General features: G+C 42.3%; 9 non-coding genes across 9 annotated transcripts; all 9 read right to left on the reverse strand.

Moving 5' to 3' along the window:
- Positions 1-2,151: 2,151 nt before the first annotated feature.
- LOC126357079 (U5 spliceosomal RNA) lies at positions 2,152-2,270 on the reverse strand. Its single transcript, XR_007566067.1, has one exon. It is a non-coding gene; the product is annotated as a U5 spliceosomal RNA (small nuclear RNA).
- A 936-nt stretch (positions 2,271-3,206) lies between these two features.
- LOC126356880 (small nucleolar RNA U3) lies at positions 3,207-3,413 on the reverse strand. The gene has a single exon (XR_007565892.1). It is a non-coding gene; the product is annotated as a small nucleolar RNA U3 (small nucleolar RNA).
- Positions 3,414-5,982: 2,569 nt separating this feature from the next.
- On the reverse strand, positions 5,983-6,101 carry LOC126357080 (U5 spliceosomal RNA). Its single transcript, XR_007566068.1, has one exon. It is a non-coding gene; the product is annotated as a U5 spliceosomal RNA (small nuclear RNA).
- A 936-nt stretch (positions 6,102-7,037) lies between these two features.
- LOC126356881 (small nucleolar RNA U3) lies at positions 7,038-7,244 on the reverse strand. The gene has a single exon (XR_007565893.1). It is a non-coding gene; the product is annotated as a small nucleolar RNA U3 (small nucleolar RNA).
- A 2,573-nt stretch (positions 7,245-9,817) lies between these two features.
- On the reverse strand, positions 9,818-9,936 carry LOC126357081 (U5 spliceosomal RNA). Its single transcript, XR_007566069.1, has one exon. It is a non-coding gene; the product is annotated as a U5 spliceosomal RNA (small nuclear RNA).
- A 936-nt stretch (positions 9,937-10,872) lies between these two features.
- Positions 10,873-11,079, reverse strand: LOC126356955 (small nucleolar RNA U3). The gene has a single exon (XR_007565958.1). It is a non-coding gene; the product is annotated as a small nucleolar RNA U3 (small nucleolar RNA).
- Positions 11,080-14,072: 2,993 nt separating this feature from the next.
- LOC126356984 (small nucleolar RNA U3) lies at positions 14,073-14,279 on the reverse strand. Its single transcript, XR_007565983.1, has one exon. It is a non-coding gene; the product is annotated as a small nucleolar RNA U3 (small nucleolar RNA).
- Positions 14,280-16,848: 2,569 nt separating this feature from the next.
- Positions 16,849-16,967, reverse strand: LOC126357083 (U5 spliceosomal RNA). Its single transcript, XR_007566070.1, has one exon. It is a non-coding gene; the product is annotated as a U5 spliceosomal RNA (small nuclear RNA).
- Positions 16,968-17,903: 936 nt separating this feature from the next.
- LOC126356883 (small nucleolar RNA U3) lies at positions 17,904-18,110 on the reverse strand. The gene has a single exon (XR_007565895.1). It is a non-coding gene; the product is annotated as a small nucleolar RNA U3 (small nucleolar RNA).
- Positions 18,111-18,676: the final 566 nt, after the last annotated feature.

Here is an 18,676-nt window from a genome sequence, read left to right on the forward strand (position 1 = left end):
CGCACCGCAATAGCGTATTCACCTCGCCCTAACAGTGCCAACTCTTGTCGATATTTGGCCACTTCCTCTTTCGTTTCACCTTGCGTCTTACTTGATACCCCGCCCAACAGCTGCTGATACACGCTACACGCAATTAATGTGTTTCTCTCTGTATCTCTTTTCGCCTACCACGAGTATTGCTTTTCCTCACATGGCAATTATGAAAACACCCACAGCTAAACAAACACTTCCATTCAGCATCACGTCCATACTATCAGTCATACACCAGTAATTTCACAGCTACTTGCTCCACTAATACATTTCTTAATGTTACTGTTAAACAGATGAAGAATCAAAGTATACAACAAGTCTCTATGAACATCACTGTCAGGACATTATACGCATACCATGCCCATCTTTATGCTTCAACTATGATGGCCCATGTGCTATGAATAAAGAAATTTCTCATCAAATATCAAATAATTTTACAACTATATAACTACTCCGACTAGCCCCTTACTAAAACTCTAGATGTTTAGCAATCCCGCCATCAATCTCAGAATAATCGCAAGCAGTGCTTTCATCCCATGAGCACTTCTTTGCAAACAAAACCACAAAACTACTTTTTATACTAGCTTCCTTGTCACAGTGAACAGGGAACTAATGCTAGTGCCCCAGTTTACTCAAAAACTTTTTCGCTTGCAACATATAAACAGCCAACTTGAACCTCTGGGATTTTCAAACACACACAGAAAACTTAATTCCACAGAAATTTAGGAGTAACAGTGGTTGCCTGACATTTTCATACATACTCAAATAGCTACTTCTATGCACTTCACACAATGTTCTCATCATGTTCCACCAGAGAACACAGTTATCACTATGAACGGATTCTGGTAAAAGAGCCTTCAAACCACAAACAGCCTGATCAAAGTGATTATCTCCACATCCTCTGCCAATATCATGTCACTCTATACCTGAGGAGGGAAACTACAATGCAGGGGAAGGAGCTTCGTTGTGAGCACTGTCCTGGTATTTCATCATTAACTCTTCTCAAGCCAAGTATGCACCACCTCTGTGTATGGCTGGGTCAATCAAAAAAGACAAGCAGCATCAACAACTCACAGGACACTATGAACATTTTTACCATTATCTGCACCACCTTCCACTGATTTACTGAAGAAGAAACTGCAAAGTCTGGCCAATTTTGTACACCAGTAATCTTGAAAACATTGGAGTCAACAGCAGATACATAGTTTCCAAGACTGTACCTAGGAACAACCCTTCAATTTCAAGATTTACATCTCACTGAGGCACATCACATCATACCCAAACTACACCTAGCAGGAAATTGCTACTCTATTCATTTCCAGCTATCTATGTCATATTCAACAAATGTCTCCCTCCCACCTACATCTTCTACAAAACTGAGTACATTGTTATGAACAAACAACCAATGCCATATTATGGCAACAATCCAGTGCCACTATTATCCACTCTCTTGAAAACAATTGAAATACTCATCCTGACCAACTATCCACCATCTTCAACCCAAATCTCACTCACACCATACCCACAAATCACAAACTTGTGCAGTAAAAATAATTTTGGGTTTCAAAACTCAATCTACTAATCACATACCAGTATTACTTACAACGCCTATCATTCATCATTCACTTCCAAATATCAGCTTATATGCTGTTGTGCAATTAAAGTGCAAATAAACACTAAACCATATAGCACTGAGGTATAGAAAGCGTTCACCAAGAGTTTCCACAATTATGCCTCTTGTGCCTCACACACACACAAATGTAACAACTCTTCACAATACAAAGCATTCACCTTCACCTCTGCACAATATTGCCTGCCATACATTATCGCAAGCACCACTCACATTACAATTCCTTTATGCTATTTCCAGATTAGTCTCCTGCCATTTATACAACTCAGACATTAAATAGCTCTCTTTCTCTTTACACTATCGTCTAACACACTGCACGCCATTTCAGGGCAAATGTACTTGTTTCATTATACTGCGACATGGCCTGTTACAATTTCAAATCAAGCAAAAACATCTACCTGATCCAACGTGCTCCGCTACTCCACACAACACAATCTACCTCTTCCTATTTACGCACATTATTGCTTACATTACGTTTTACTTGTGATTGTGGCTCAGCAATAGCCGAGCACTACGAAAAATACATTACAGACTCATTTAATGTTCCCCTCCACGGAAATCTTTAGTAAAAGGCGAAAGATTTATTCGATTTGAAGGGAAACCAGAGTGCCGATCAACGCACTCACTTCCATACTTATGGCTGCTTCTCTAGTACTTCTGCGCGAGAACGCGGAAAATTCTTTCCCTCTTGTCCACTTCTCTACCGTCAACAGACTTCCAGTGTTATGCAAGCACAAACCGCAAAACTAACTGCCAACGCTGAAATACGTGTCTGCCAAATGAGGTCGCTATTACTCTTTACATAACTATTTTCATCATTTCTGTCACCATCCAAGCTGCTTCATTACCTCACCTGCCGCCAGATGGCAGCACGCCTAATTCCTGTCGGCGACCCACCGTTTGACATACAACGTTCGGCACACAACTGCCCGCAGTGCTCTGCATCTAACACTAATCTCTCTCCTCCCCACCACACTCGTTCACTGAAAAAACTGACAACTAGATAGTTCTTTGTACGCGAAACTAGGCCACATCAGACGCAACGTGTATGTAGATGTGTAGTGCAAGGGAAATATCCCCTGCTCCCACACAACTAATACTAGCTGACAACAGAAACAAAATTTCTGTCGATAGTATTTGAACCAGTCTTATTCATTTGCGAAATTCATGCATTCCTTCTTGCTGGTAACAGTGCCTTGCAAATCACTCAATTCATGTTTTCTAGCCAAACGTGCTGCTCCTGATTGTTTCGTACATCATGCATTAGTGGTCATTATCAAGACTGTGTTGTGTGTCAGCTTTTTATGGTCATCAATTGCACTCTGCTTGTGCTGCTCACTCATTCTTGTAACTCAAAGTACGTCGTTGTCATCCAATCCTAGCACTTGCAGCAGGACAAATCAACTGGCTCGTCACCGTGCCACTCGGGAAACTTCCGCAAGGCTTTCATGACATGTCGCAATCAAAGTCCTTCCACAACATTTCTGCAACGCGGCGGGTCACGATACCGAAAGTATGACTTATGCTTCTGATCTATAATAAAACCACCACTCGGAAAGCGCTACTCCCTTCCCACATCCCTCAGAATGTGGTGAACGATCATCGATTACAACCAAGATGCAATGAATCTCGGTCGCATGCCTCACGCTCAGGGACAGTGCTACCACTCATCATCGTGGTTGCGTCTACTCCAGCTTTGAACTAGAGAGAGTTGAAGACATACTACAGAAATGATCCTGTGAAGTATGATCTTGCTTGCAAGCTATCACCGCTCGCTACTTATGCCACGAGACCGTCAACACGCCCTACGAGAATACGACACACTCTTCACATTCGCGATTTACTTATCGAAGAATTACTTAAGCTCGGACATTCTGCAAAGAACCTAGTTCTACTCCTATTTGGCCGCCATGATCTAACCTTTCCTCACTCAACTATTCTGTGCGCTACCAGTGCTTTTTGCATCCGAAATCAGAGACCATTGCCTCAGGCGAGACTGTATGTAAACACCGCTTGCAGCTCCGGCCGCTAGATGGGGGCCTGGGGCACATACAGTAGCATTCTATGGCGCAAGCAGACATGCCAAATAGTCACTGAAAGAGAAACACACAAGAGGGCAGTCATAGGACACTTGTGCTTTCTTTAAAACCGCCTCTCTCTTCGAAAATTTTCGCACCGCAATAGCGTATTCACCTCGCCCTAACAGTGCCAACTCTTGTCGATATTTGGCCACTTCCTCTTTCGTTTCACCTTGCGTCTTACTTGATACCCCGCCCAACAGCTGCTGATACACGCTACACGCAATTAATGTGTTTCTCTCTGTATCTCTTTTCGCCTACCACGAGTATTGCTTTTCCTCACATGGCAATTATGAAAACACCCACAGCTAAACAAACACTTCCATTCAGCATCACGTCCATACTATCAGTCATACACCAGTAATTTCACAGCTACTTGCTCCACTAATACATTTCTTAATGTTACTGTTAAACAGATGAAGAATCAAAGTATACAACAAGTCTCTATGAACATCACTGTCAGGACATTATACGCATACCATGCCCAACTTTATGCTTCAACTATGATGGCCCATGTGCTATGAATAAAGAAATTTCTCATCAAATATCAAATAATTTTACAACTATATAACTACTCCGACTAGCCCCTTACTAAAACTCTAGATGTTTAGCAATCCCGCCATCAATCTCAGAATAATCGCAAGCAGTGCTTTCATCCCATGAGCACTTCTTTGCAAACAAAACCACAAAACTACTTTTTATACTAGCTTCCTTGTCACAGTGAACAGGGAACTAATGCTAGTGCCCCAGTTTACTCAAAAACTTTTTCGCTTGCAACATATAAACAGCCAACTTGAACCTCTGGGATTTTCAAACACACACAGAAAACTTAATTCCACAGAAATTTAGGAGTAACAGTGGTTGCCTGACATTTTCATACATACTCAAATAGCTACTTCTATGCACTTCACACAATGTTCTCATCATGTTCCACCAGAGAACACAGTTATCACTATGAACGGATTCTGGTAAAAGAGCCTTCAAACCACAAACAGCCTGATCAAAGTGATTATCTCCACATCCTCTGCCAATATCATGTCACTCTATACCTGAGGAGGGAAACTACAATGCAGGGGAAGGAGCTTCGTTGTGAGCACTGTCCTGGTATTTCATCATTAACTCTTCTCAAGCCAAGTATGCACCACCTCTGTGTATGGCTGGGTCAATCAAAAAAGACAAGCAGCATCAACAACTCACAGGACACTATGAACATTTTTACCATTATCTGCACCACCTTCCACTGATTTACTGAAGAAGAAACTGCAAAGTCTGGCCAATTTTGTACACCAGTAATCTTGAAAACATTGGAGTCAACAGCAGATACATAGTTTCCAAGACTGTACCTAGGAACAACCCTTCAATTTCAAGATTTACATCTCACTGAGGCACATCACATCATACCCAAACTACACCTAGCAGGAAATTGCTACTCTATTCATTTCCAGCTATCTATGTCATATTCAACAAATGTCTCCCTCCCACCTACATCTTCTACAAAACTGAGTACATTGTTATGAACAAACAACCAATGCCATATTATGGCAACAATCCAGTGCCACTATTATCCACTCTCTTGAAAACAATTGAAATACTCATCCTGACCAACTATCCACCATCTTCAACCCAAATCTCACTCACACCATACCCACAAATCACAAACTTGTGCAGTAAAAATAATTTTGGGTTTCAAAACTCAATCTACTAATCACATACCAGTATTACTTACAACGCCTATCATTCATCATTCACTTCCAAATATCAGCTTATATGCTGTTGTGCAATTAAAGTGCAAATAAACACTAAACCATATAGCACTGAGGTATAGAAAGCGTTCACCAAGAGTTTCCACAATTATGCCTCTTGTGCCTCACACACACACAAATGTAACAACTCTTCACAATACAAAGCATTCACCTTCACCTCTGCACAATATTGCCTGCCATACATTATCGCAAGCACCACTCACATTACAATTCCTTTATGCTATTTCCAGATTAGTCTCCTGCCATTTATACAACTCAGACATTAAATAGCTCTCTTTCTCTTTACACTATCGTCTAACACACTGCACGCCATTTCAGGGCAAATGTACTTGTTTCATTATACTGCGACATGGCCTGTTACAATTTCAAATCAAGCAAAAACATCTACCTGATCCAACGTGCTCCGCTACTCCACACAACACAATCTACCTCTTCCTATTTACGCACATTATTGCTTACATTACGTTTTACTTGTGATTGTGGCTCAGCAATAGCCGAGCACTACGAAAAATACATTACAGACTCATTTAATGTTCCCCTCCACGGAAATCTTTAGTAAAAGGCGAAAGATTTATTCGATTTGAAGGGAAACCAGAGTGCCGATCAACGCACTCACTTCCATACTTATGGCTGCTTCTCTAGTACTTCTGCGCGAGAACGCGGAAAATTCTTTCCCTCTTGTCCACTTCTCTACCGTCAACAGACTTCCAGTGTTATGCAAGCACAAACCGCAAAACTAACTGCCAACGCTGAAATACGTGTCTGCCAAATGAGGTCGCTATTACTCTTTACATAACTATTTTCATCATTTCTGTCACCATCCAAGCTGCTTCATTACCTCACCTGCCGCCAGATGGCAGCACGCCTAATTCCTGTCGGCGACCCACCGTTTGACATACAACGTTCGGCACACAACTGCCCGCAGTGCTCTGCATCTAACACTAATCTCTCTCCTCCCCACCACACTCGTTCACTGAAAAAACTGACAACTAGATAGTTCTTTGTACGCGAAACTAGGCCACATCAGACGCAACGTGTATGTAGATGTGTAGTGCAAGGGAAATATCCCCTGCTCCCACACAACTAATACTAGCTGACAACAGAAACAAAATTTCTGTCGATAGTATTTGAACCAGTCTTATTCATTTGCGAAATTCATGCATTCCTTCTTGCTGGTAACAGTGCCTTGCAAATCACTCAATTCATGTTTTCTAGCCAAACGTGCTGCTCCTGATTGTTTCGTACATCATGCATTAGTGGTCATTATCAAGACTGTGTTGTGTGTCAGCTTTTTATGGTCATCAATTGCACTCTGCTTGTGCTGCTCACTCATTCTTGTAACTCAAAGTACGTCGTTGTCATCCAATCCTAGCACTTGCAGCAGGACAAATCAACTGGCTCGTCACCGTGCCACTCGGGAAACTTCCGCAAGGCTTTCATGACATGTCGCAATCAAAGTCCTTCCACAACATTTCTGCAACGCGGCGGGTCACGATACCGAAAGTATGACTTATGCTTCTGATCTATAATAAAACCACCACTCGGAAAGCGCTACTCCCTTCCCACATCCCTCAGAATGTGGTGAACGATCATCGATTACAACCAAGATGCAATGAATCTCGGTCGCATGCCTCACGCTCAGGGACAGTGCTACCACTCATCATCGTGGTTGCGTCTACTCCAGCTTTGAACTAGAGAGAGTTGAAGACATACTACAGAAATGATCCTGTGAAGTATGATCTTGCTTGCAAGCTATCACCGCTCGCTACTTATGCCACGAGACCGTCAACACGCCCTACGAGAATACGACACACTCTTCACATTCGCGATTTACTTATCGAAGAATTACTTAAGCTCGGACATTCTGCAAAGAACCTAGTTCTACTCCTATTTGGCCGCCATGATCTAACCTTTCCTCACTCAACTATTCCGTGCGCTACCAGTGCTTTTTGCATCCGAAATCAGAGACCATTGCCTCAGGCGAGACTGTATGTAAACACCGCTTGCAGCTCCGGCCGCTAGATGGGGGCCTGGGGCACATACAGTAGCATTCTATGGCGCAAGCAGACATGCCAAATAGTCACTGAAAGAGAAACACACAAGAGGGCAGTCATAGGACACTTGTGCTTTCTTTAAAACCGCCTCTCTCTTCGAAAATTTTCGCACCGCAATAGCGTATTCACCTCGCCCTAACAGTGCCAACTCTTGTCGATATTTGGCCACTTCCTCTTTCGTTTCACCTTGCGTCTTACTTGATACCCCGCCCAACAGCTGCTGATACACGCTACACGCAATTAATGTGTTTCTCTCTGTATCTCTTTTCGCCTACCACGAGTATTGCTTTTCCTCACATGGCAATTATGAAAACACCCACAGCTAAACAAACACTTCCATTCAGCATCACGTCCATACTATCAGTCATACACCAGTAATTTCACAGCTACTTGCTCCACTAATACATTTCTTAATGTTACTGTTAAACAGATGAAGAATCAAAGTATACAACAAGTCTCTATGAACATCACTGTCAGGACATTATACGCATACCATGCCCATCTTTATGCTTCAACTATGATGGCCCATGTGCTATGAATAAAGAAATTTCTCATCAAATATCAAATAATTTTACAACTATATAACTACTCCGACTAGCCCCTTACTAAAACTCTAGATGTTTAGCAATCCCGCCATCAATCTCAGAATAATCGCAAGCAGTGCTTTCATCCCATGAGCACTTCTTTGCAAACAAAACCACAAAACTACTTTTTATACTAGCTTCCTTGTCACAGTGAACAGGGAACTAATGCTAGTGCCCCAGTTTACTCAAAAACTTTTTCGCTTGCAACATATAAACAGCCAACTTGAACCTCTGGGATTTTCAAACACACACAGAAAACTTAATTCCACAGAAATTTAGGAGTAACAGTGGTTGCCTGACATTTTCATACATACTCAAATAGCTACTTCTATGCACTTCACACAATGTTCTCATCATGTTCCACCAGAGAACACAGTTATCACTATGAATGGATTCTGGTAAAAGAGCCTTCAAACCACAAACAGCCTGATCAAAGTGATTATCTCCACATCCTCTGCCAATATCATGTCACTCTATACCTGAGGAGGGAAACTACAATGCAGGGGAAGGAGCTTCGTTGTGAGCACTGTCCTGGTATTTCATCATTAACTCTTCTCAAGCCAAGTATGCACCACCTCTGTGTATGGCTGGGTCAATCAAAAAAGACAAGCAGCATCAACAACTCACAGGACACTATGAACATTTTTACCATTATCTGCACCACCTTCCACTGATTTACTGAAGAAGAAACTGCAAAGTCTGGCCAATTTTGTACACCAGTAATCTTGAAAACATTGGAGTCAACAGCAGATACATAGTTTCCAAGACTGTACCTAGGAACAACCCTTCAATTTCAAGATTTACATCTCACTGAGGCACATCACATCATACCCAAACTACACCTAGCAGGAAATTGCTACTCTATTCATTTCCAGCTATCTATGTCATATTCAACAAATGTCTCCCTCCCACCTACATCTTCTACAAAACTGAGTACATTGTTATGAACAAACAACCAATGCCATATTATGGCAACAATCCAGTGCCACTATTATCCACTCTCTTGAAAACAATTGAAATACTCATCCTGACCAACTATCCACCATCTTCAACCCAAATCTCACTCACACCATACCCACAAATCACAAACTTGTGCAGTAAAAATAATTTTGGGTTTCAAAACTCAATCTACTAATCACATACCAGTATTACTTACAACGCCTATCATTCATCATTCACTTCCAAATATCAGCTTATATGCTGTTGTGCAATTAAAGTGCAAATAAACACTAAACCATATAGCACTGAGGTATAGAAAGCGTTCACCAAGAGTTTCCACAATTATGCCTCTTGTGCCTCACACACACACACACAAATGTAACAACTCTTCACAATACAAAGCATTCACCTTCACCTCTGCACAATATTGCCTGCCATACATTATCGCAAGCACCACTCACATTACAATTCCTTTATGCTATTTCCAGATTAGTCTCCTGCCATTTATACAACTCAGACATTAAATAGCTCTCTTTCTCTTTACACTATCGTCTAACACACTGCACGCCATTTCAGGGCAAATGTACTTGTTTCATTATACTGCGACATGGCCTGTTACAATTTCAAATCAAGCAAAAACATCTACCTGATCCAACGTGCTCCGCTACTCCACACAACACAATCTACCTCTTCCTATTTACGCACATTATTGCTTACATTACGTTTTACTTGTGATTGTGGCTCAGCAATAGCCGAGCACTACGAAAAATACATTACAGACTCATTTAATGTTCCCCTCCACGGAAATCTTTAGTAAAAGGCGAAAGATTTATTCGATTTGAAGGGAAACCAGAGTGCCGATCAACGCACTCACTTCCATACTTATGGCTGCTTCTCTAGTACTTCTGCGCGAGAACGCGGAAAATTCTTTCCCTCTTGTCCACTTCTCTACCGTCAACAGACTTCCAGTGTTATGCAAGCACAAACCGCAAAACTAACTGCCAACGCTGAAATACGTGTCTGCCAAATGAGGTCGCTATTACTCTTTACATAACTATTTTCATCATTTCTGTCACCATCCAAGCTGCTTCATTACCTCACCTGCCGCCAGATGGCAGCACGCCTAATTCCTGTCGGCGACCCACCGTTTGACATACAACGTTCGGCACACAACTGCCCGCAGTGCTCTGCATCTAACACTAATCTCTCTCCTCCCCACCACACTCGTTCACTGAAAAAACTGACAACTAGATAGTTCTTTGTACGCGAAACTAGGCCACATCAGACGCAACGTGTATGTAGATGTGTAGTGCAAGGGAAATATCCCCTGCTCCCACACAACTAATACTAGCTGACAACAGAAACAAAATTTCTGTCGATAGTATTTGAACCAGTCTTATTCATTTGCGAAATTCATGCATTCCTTCTTGCTGGTAACAGTGCCTTGCAAATCACTCAATTCATGTTTTCTAGCCAAACGTGCTGCTCCTGATTGTTTCGTACATCATGCATTAGTGGTCATTATCAAGACTGTGTTGTGTGTCAGCTTTTTATGGTCATCAATTGCACTCTGCTTGTGCTGCTCACTCATTCTTGTAACTCAAAGTACGTCGTTGTCATCCAATCCTAGCACTTGCAGCAGGACAAATCAACTGGCTCGTCACCGTGCCACTCGGGAAACTTCCGCAAGGCTTTCATGACATGTCGCAATCAAAGTCCTTCCACAACATTTCTGCAACGCGGCGGGTCACGATACCGAAAGTATGACTTATGCTTCTGATCTATAATAAAACCACCACTCGGAAAGCGCTACTCCCTTCCCACATCCCTCAGAATGTGGTGAACGATCATCGATTACAACCATGATGCAATGAATCTCGGTCGCATGCCTCACGCTCAGGGACAGTGCTACCACTCATCATCGTGGTTGCGTCTACTCCAGCTTTGAACTAGAGAGAGTTGAAGACATACTACAGAAATGATCCTGTGAAGTATGATCTTGCTTGCAAGCTATCACCGCTCGCTACTTATGCCACGAGACCGTCAACACGCCCTACGAGAATACGACACACTCTTCACATTCGCGATTTACTTATCGAAGAATTACTTAAGCTCGGACATTCTGCAAAGAACCTAGTTCTACTCCTATTTGGCCGCCATGATCTAACCTTTCCTCACTCAACTATTCTGTGCGCTACCAGTGCTTTTTGCATCCGAAATCAGAGACCATTGCCTCAGGCGAGACTGTATGTAAACACCGCTTGCAGCTCCGGCCGCTAGATGGGGGCCTGGGGCACATACAGTAGCATTCTATGGCGCAAGCAGACATGCCAAATAGTCACTGAAAGAGAAACACACAAGAGGGCAGTCATAGGACACTTGTGCTTTCTTTAAAACCGCCTCTCTCTTCGAAAATTTTCGCACCGCAATAGCGTATTCACCTCGCCCTAACAGTGCCAACTCTTGTCGATATTTGGCCACTTCCTCTTTCGTTTCACCTTGCGTCTTACTTGATACCCCGCCCAACAGCTGCTGATACACGCTACACGCAATTAATGTGTTTCTCTCTGTATCTCTTTTCGCCTACCACGAGTATTGCTTTTCCTCACATGGCAATTATGAAAACACCCACAGCTAAACAAACACTTCCATTCAGCATCACGTCCATACTATCAGTCATACACCAGTAATTTCACAGCTACTTGCTCCACTAATACATTTCTTAATGTTACTGTTAAACAGATGAAGAATCAAAGTATACAACAAGTCTCTATGAACATCACTGTCAGGACATTATACGCATACCATGCCCATCTTTATGCTTCAACTATGATGGCCCATGTGCTATGAATAAAGAAATTTCTCATCAAATATCAAATAATTTTACAACTATATAACTACTCCGACTAGCCCCTTACTAAAACTCTAGATGTTTAGCAATCCCGCCATCAATCTCAGAATAATCGCAAGCAGTGCTTTCATCCCATGAGCACTTCTTTGCAAACAAAACCACAAAACTACTTTTTATACTAGCTTCCTTGTCACAGTGAACAGGGAACTAATGCTAGTGCCCCAGTTTACTCAAAAACTTTTTCGCTTGCAACATATAAACAGCCAACTTGAACCTCTGGGATTTTCAAACACACACAGAAAACTTAATTCCACAGAAATTTAGGAGTAACAGTGGTTGCCTGACATTTTCATACATACTCAAATAGCTACTTCTATGCACTTCACACAATGTTCTCATCATGTTCCACCAGAGAACACAGTTATCACTATGAACGGATTCTGGTAAAAGAGCCTTCAAACCACAAACAGCCTGATCAAAGTGATTATCTCCACATCCTCTGCCAATATCATGTCACTCTATACCTGAGGAGGGAAACTACAATGCAGGGGAAGGAGCTTCGTTGTGAGCACTGTCCTGGTATTTCATCATTAACTCTTCTCAAGCCAAGTATGCACCACCTCTGTGTATGGCTGGGTCAATCAAAAAAGACAAGCAGCATCAACAACTCACAGGACACTATGAACATTTTTACCATTATCTGCACCACCTTCCACTGATTTACTGAAGAAGAAACTGCAAAGTCTGGCCAATTTTGTACACCAGTAATCTTGAAAACATTGGAGTCAACAGCAGATACATAGTTTCCAAGACTGTACCTAGGAACAACCCTTCAATTTCAAGATTTACATCTCACTGAGGCACATCACATCATACCCAAACTACACCTAGCAGGAAATTGCTACTCTATTCATTTCCAGCTATCTATGTCATATTCAACAAATGTCTCCCTCCCACCTACATCTTCTACAAAACTGAGTACATTGTTATGAACAAACAACCAATGCCATATTATGGCAACAATCCAGTGCCACTATTATCCACTCTCTTGAAAACAATTGAAATACTCATCCTGACCAACTATCCACCATCTTCAACCCAAATCTCACTCACACCATACCCACAAATCACAAACTTGTGCAGTAAAAATAATTTTGGGTTTCAAAACTCAATCTACTAATCACATACCAGTATTACTTACAACGCCTATCATTCATCATTCACTTCCAAATATCAGCTTATATGCTGTTGTGCAATTAAAGTGCAAATAAACACTAAACCATATAGCACTGAGGTATAGAAAGCGTTCACCAAGAGTTTCCACAATTATGCCTCTTGTGCCTCACACACACACAAATGTAACAACTCTTCACAATACAAAGCATTCACCTTCACCTCTGCACAATATTGCCTGCCATACATTATCGCAAGCACCACTCACATTACAATTCCTTTATGCTATTTCCAGATTAGTCTCCTGCCATTTATACAACTCAGACATTAAATAGCTCTCTTTCTCTTTACACTATCGTCTAACACACTGCACGCCATTTCTCTCTCCTCCCCACCACACTCGTTCACTGAAAAAACTGACAACTAGATAGTTCTTTGTACGCGAAACTAGGCCACATCAGACGCAACGTGTATGTAGATGTGTAGTGCAAGGGAAATATCCCCTGCTCCCACACAACTAATACTAGCTGACAACAGAAACAAAATTTCTGTCGATAGTATTTGAACCAGTCTTATTCATTTGCGAATTTCATGCATTCCTTCTTGCTGGTAACAGTGCCTTGCAAATCACTCAATTCATGTTTTCTAGCCAAACGTGCTGCTCCTGATTGTTTCGTACATCATGCATTAGTGGTCATTATCAAGACTGTGTCGTGTGTCAGCTTTTTATGGTCATCAATTGCACTCTGCTTGTGCTGCTCACTCATTCTTGTAACTCAAAGTACGTCGTTGTCATCCAATCCTAGCACTTGCAGCAGGACAAATCAACTGGCTCGTCACCGTGCCACTCGGGAAACTTCCGCAAGGCTTTCATGACATGTCGCAATCAAAGTCCTTCCACAACATTTCTGCAACGCGGCGGGTCACGATACCGAAAGTATGACTTATGCTTCTGATCTATAATAAAACCACCACTCGAAAAGCGCTACTCCCTTCCCACATCCCTCAGAATGTGGTGAACGATCATCGATTACAACCAAGATGCAATGAATCTCGGTCGCATGCCTCACGCTCAGGGACAGTGCTACCACTCATCATCGTGGTTGCGTCTACTCCAGCTTTGAACTAGAGAGAGTTGAAGACATACTACAGAAATGATCCTGTGAAGTATGATCTTGCTTTCAAGCTATCACCGCTCGCTACTTATGCCACGAGACCGTCAACACGCCCTACGAGAATACGACACACTCTTCACATTCGCGATTTACTTATCGAAGAATTACTTAAGCTCGGACATTCTGCAAAGAACCTAGTTCTACTCCTATTTGGCCGCCATGATCTAACCTTTCCTCACTCAACTATTCTGTGCGCTACCAGTGCTTTTTGCATCCGAAATCAGAGACCATTGCCTCAGGCGAGACTGTATGTAAACACCGCTTGCAGCTCCGGCCGCTAGATGGGGGCCTGGGGCACATACAGTAGCATTCTATGGCGCAAGCAGACATGCCAAATAGTCACTGAAAGAGAAACACACAAGAGGGCAGTCATAGGACACTTGTGCTTTCTTTAAAACCGCCTCTCTCTTCGAAAATTTTCGCACCGCAATAGCGTATTCACCTCGCCCTAACAGTGCCAACTCTTGTCGATATTTGGCCACTTCCTCTTTCGTTTCACCTTGCGTCTTACTTGATACCCCGCCCAACAGCTGCTGATACACGCTACACGCAATTAATGTGTTTCTCTCTGTATCTCTTTTCGCCTACCACGAGTATTGCTTTTCCTCACATGGCAATTATGAAAACACCCACAGCTAAACAAACACTTCCATTCAGCATCACGTCCATACTATCAGTCATACACCAGTAATTTCACAGCTACTTGCTCCACTAATACATTTCTTAATGTTACTGTTAAACAGATGAAGAATCAAAGTATACAACAAGTCTCTATGAACATCACTGTCAGGACATTATACGCATACCATGCCCATCTTTATGCTTCAACTATGATGGCCCATGTGCTATGAATAAAGAAATTTCTCATCAAATATCAAATAATTTTACAACTATATAACTACTCCGACTAGCCCCTTACTAAAACTCTAGATGTTTAGCAATCCCGCCATCAATCTCAGAATAATCGCAAGCAGTGCTTTCATCCCATGAGCACTTCTTTGCAAACAAAACCACAAAACTACTTTTTATACTAGCTTCCTTGTCACAGTGAACAGGGAACTAATGCTAGTGCCCCAGTTTACTCAAAAACTTTTTCGCTTGCAACATATAAACAGCCAACTTGAACCTCTGGGATTTTCAAACACACACAGAAAACTTAATTCCACAGAAATTTAGGAGTAACAGTGGTTGCCTGACATTTTCATACATACTCAAATAGCTACTTCTATGCACTTCACACAATGTTCTCATCATGTTCCACCAGAGAACACAGTTATCACTATGAATGGATTCTGGTAAAAGAGCCTTCAAACCACAAACAGCCTGATCAAAGTGATTATCTCCACATCCTCTGCCAATATCATGTCACTCTATACCTGAGGAGGGAAACTACAATGCAGGGGAAGGAGCTTCGTTGTGAGCACTGTCCTGGTATTTCATCATTAACTCTTCTCAAGCCAAGTATGCACCACCTCTGTGTATGGCTGGGTCAATCAAAAAAGACAAGCAGCATCAACAACTCACAGGACACTATGAACATTTTTACCATTATCTGCACCACCTTCCACTGATTTACTGAAGAAGAAACTGCAAAGTCTGGCCAATTTTGTACACCAGTAATCTTGAAAACATTGGAGTCAACAGCAGATACATAGTTTCCAAGACTGTACCTAGGAACAACCCTTCAATTTCAAGATTTACATCTCACTGAGGCACATCACATCATACCCAAACTACACCTAGCAGGAAATTGCTACTCTATTCATTTCCAGCTATCTATGTCATATTCAACAAATGTCTCCCTCCCACCTACATCTTCTACAAAACTGAGTACATTGTTATGAACAAACAACCAATGCCATATTATGGCAACAATCCAGTGCCACTATTATCCACTCTCTTGAAAACAATTGAAATACTCATCCTGACCAACTATCCACCATCTTCAACCCAAATCTCACTCACACCATACCCACAAATCACAAACTTGTGCAGTAAAAATAATTTTGGGTTTCAAAACTCAATCTACTAATCACATACCAGTATTACTTACAACGCCTATCATTCATCATTCACTTCCAAATATCAGCTTATATGCTGTTGTGCAATTAAAGTGCAAATAAACACTAAACCATATAGCACTGAGGTATAGAAAGCGTTCACCAAGAGTTTCCACAATTATGCCTCTTGTGCCTCACACACACACAAATGTAACAACTCTTCACAATACAAAGCATTCACCTTCACCTCTGCACAATATTGCCTGCCATACATTATCGCAAGCACCACTCACATTACAATTCCTTTATGCTATTTCCAGATTAGTCTCCTGCCATTTATACAACTCAGACATTAAATAGCTCTCTTTCTCTTTACACTATCGTCTAACACACTGCACGCCATTTCAGGGCAAATGTACTTGTTTCATTATACTGCGACATGGCCTGTTACAATTTCAAATCAAGCAAAAACATCTACCTGATCCAACGTGCTCCGCTACTCCACACAACACAATCTACCTCTTCCTATTTACGCACATTATTGCTTACATTACGTTTTACTTGTGATTGTGGCTCAGCAATAGCCGAGCACTACGAAAAATACATTACAGACTCATTTAATGTTCCCCTCCACGGAAATCTTTAGTAAAAGGCGAAAGATTTATTCGATTTGAAGGGAAACCAGAGTGCCGATCAACGCACTCACTTCCATACTTATGGCTGCTTCTCTAGTACTTCTGCGCGAGAACGCGGAAAATTCTTTCCCTCTTGTCCACTTCTCTACCGTCAACAGACTTCCAGTGTTATGCAAGCACAAACCGCAAAACTAACTGCCAACGCTGAAATACGTGTCTGCCAAATGAGGTCGCTATTACTCTTTACATAACTATTTTCATCATTTCTGTCACCATCCAAGCTGCTTCATTACCTCACCTGCCGCCAGATGGCAGCACGCCTAATTCCTGTCGGCGACCCACCGTTTGACATACAACGTTCGGCACACAACTGCCCGCAGTGCTCTGCATCTAACACTAATCTCTCTCCTCCCCACCACACTCGTTCACTGAAAAAACTGACAACTAGATAGTTCTTTGTACGCGAAACTAGGCCACATCAGACGCAACGTGTATGTAGATGTGTAGTGCAAGGGAAATATCCCCTGCTCCCACACAACTAATACTAGCTGACAACAGAAACAAAATTTCTGTCGATAGTATTTGAACCAGTCTTATTCATTTGCGAAATTCATGCATTCCTTCTTGCTGGTAACAGTGCCTTGCAAATCACTCAATTCATGTTTTCTAGCCAAACGTGCTGCTCCTGATTGTTTCGTACATCATGCATTAGTGGTCATTATCAAGACTGTGTTGTGTGTCAGCTTTTTATGGTCATCAATTGCACTCTGCTTGTGCTGCTCACTCATTCTTGTAACTCAAAGTACGTCGTTGTCATCCAATCCTAGCACTTGCAGCAGGACAAATCAACTGGCTCGTCACCGTGCCACTCGGGAAACTTCCGCAAGGCTTTCATGACATGTCGCAATCAAAGTCCTTCCACAACATTTCTGCAACGCGGCGGGTCACGATACCGAAAGTATGACTTGTGCTTCTGATCTATAATAAAACCACCACTCGGAAAGCGCTACTCCCTTCCCACATCCCTCAGAATGTGGTGAACGATCATCGATTACAACCAAGATGCAATGAATCTCGGTCGCATGCCTCACGCTCAGGGACAGTGCTACCACTCATCATCGTGGTTGCGTCTACTCCAGCTTTGAACTAGAGAGAGTTGAAGACATACTACAGAAATGATCCTGTGAAGTATGATCTTGCTTGCAAGCTATCACCGCTCGCTACTTATGCCACGAGACCGTCAACACGCCCTACGAGAATACGACACACTCTTCACATTCGCGATTTACTTATCGAAGAATTACTTAAGCTCGGACATTCTGCAAAGAACCTAGTTCTACTCCTATTTGGCCGCCATGATCTAACCTTTCCTCACTCAACTATTCTGTGCGCTACCAGTGCTTTTTGCATCCGAAATCAGAGACCATTGCCTCAGGCGAGACTGTATGTAAACACCGCTTGCAGCTCCGGCCGCTAGATGGGGGCCTGGGGCACATACAGTAGCATTCTATGGCGCAAGCAGACATGCCAAATAGTCACTGAAAGAGAAACACACAAGAGGGCAGTCATAGGACACTTGTGCTTTCTTTAAAACCGCCTCTCTCTTCGAAAATTTTCGCACCGCAATAGCGTATTCACCTCGCCCTAACAGTGCCAACTCTTGTCGATATTTGGCCACTTCCTCTTTCGTTTCACCTTGCGTCTTACTTGATACCCCGCCCAACAGCTGCTGATACACGCTACACGCAATTAATGTGTTTCTCT

This window comes from Schistocerca gregaria, chromosome 3 (genome assembly GCF_023897955.1).
Source record: "Schistocerca gregaria isolate iqSchGreg1 chromosome 3, iqSchGreg1.2, whole genome shotgun sequence".
Taxonomy (NCBI): domain Eukaryota; kingdom Metazoa; phylum Arthropoda; class Insecta; order Orthoptera; family Acrididae; genus Schistocerca; species Schistocerca gregaria.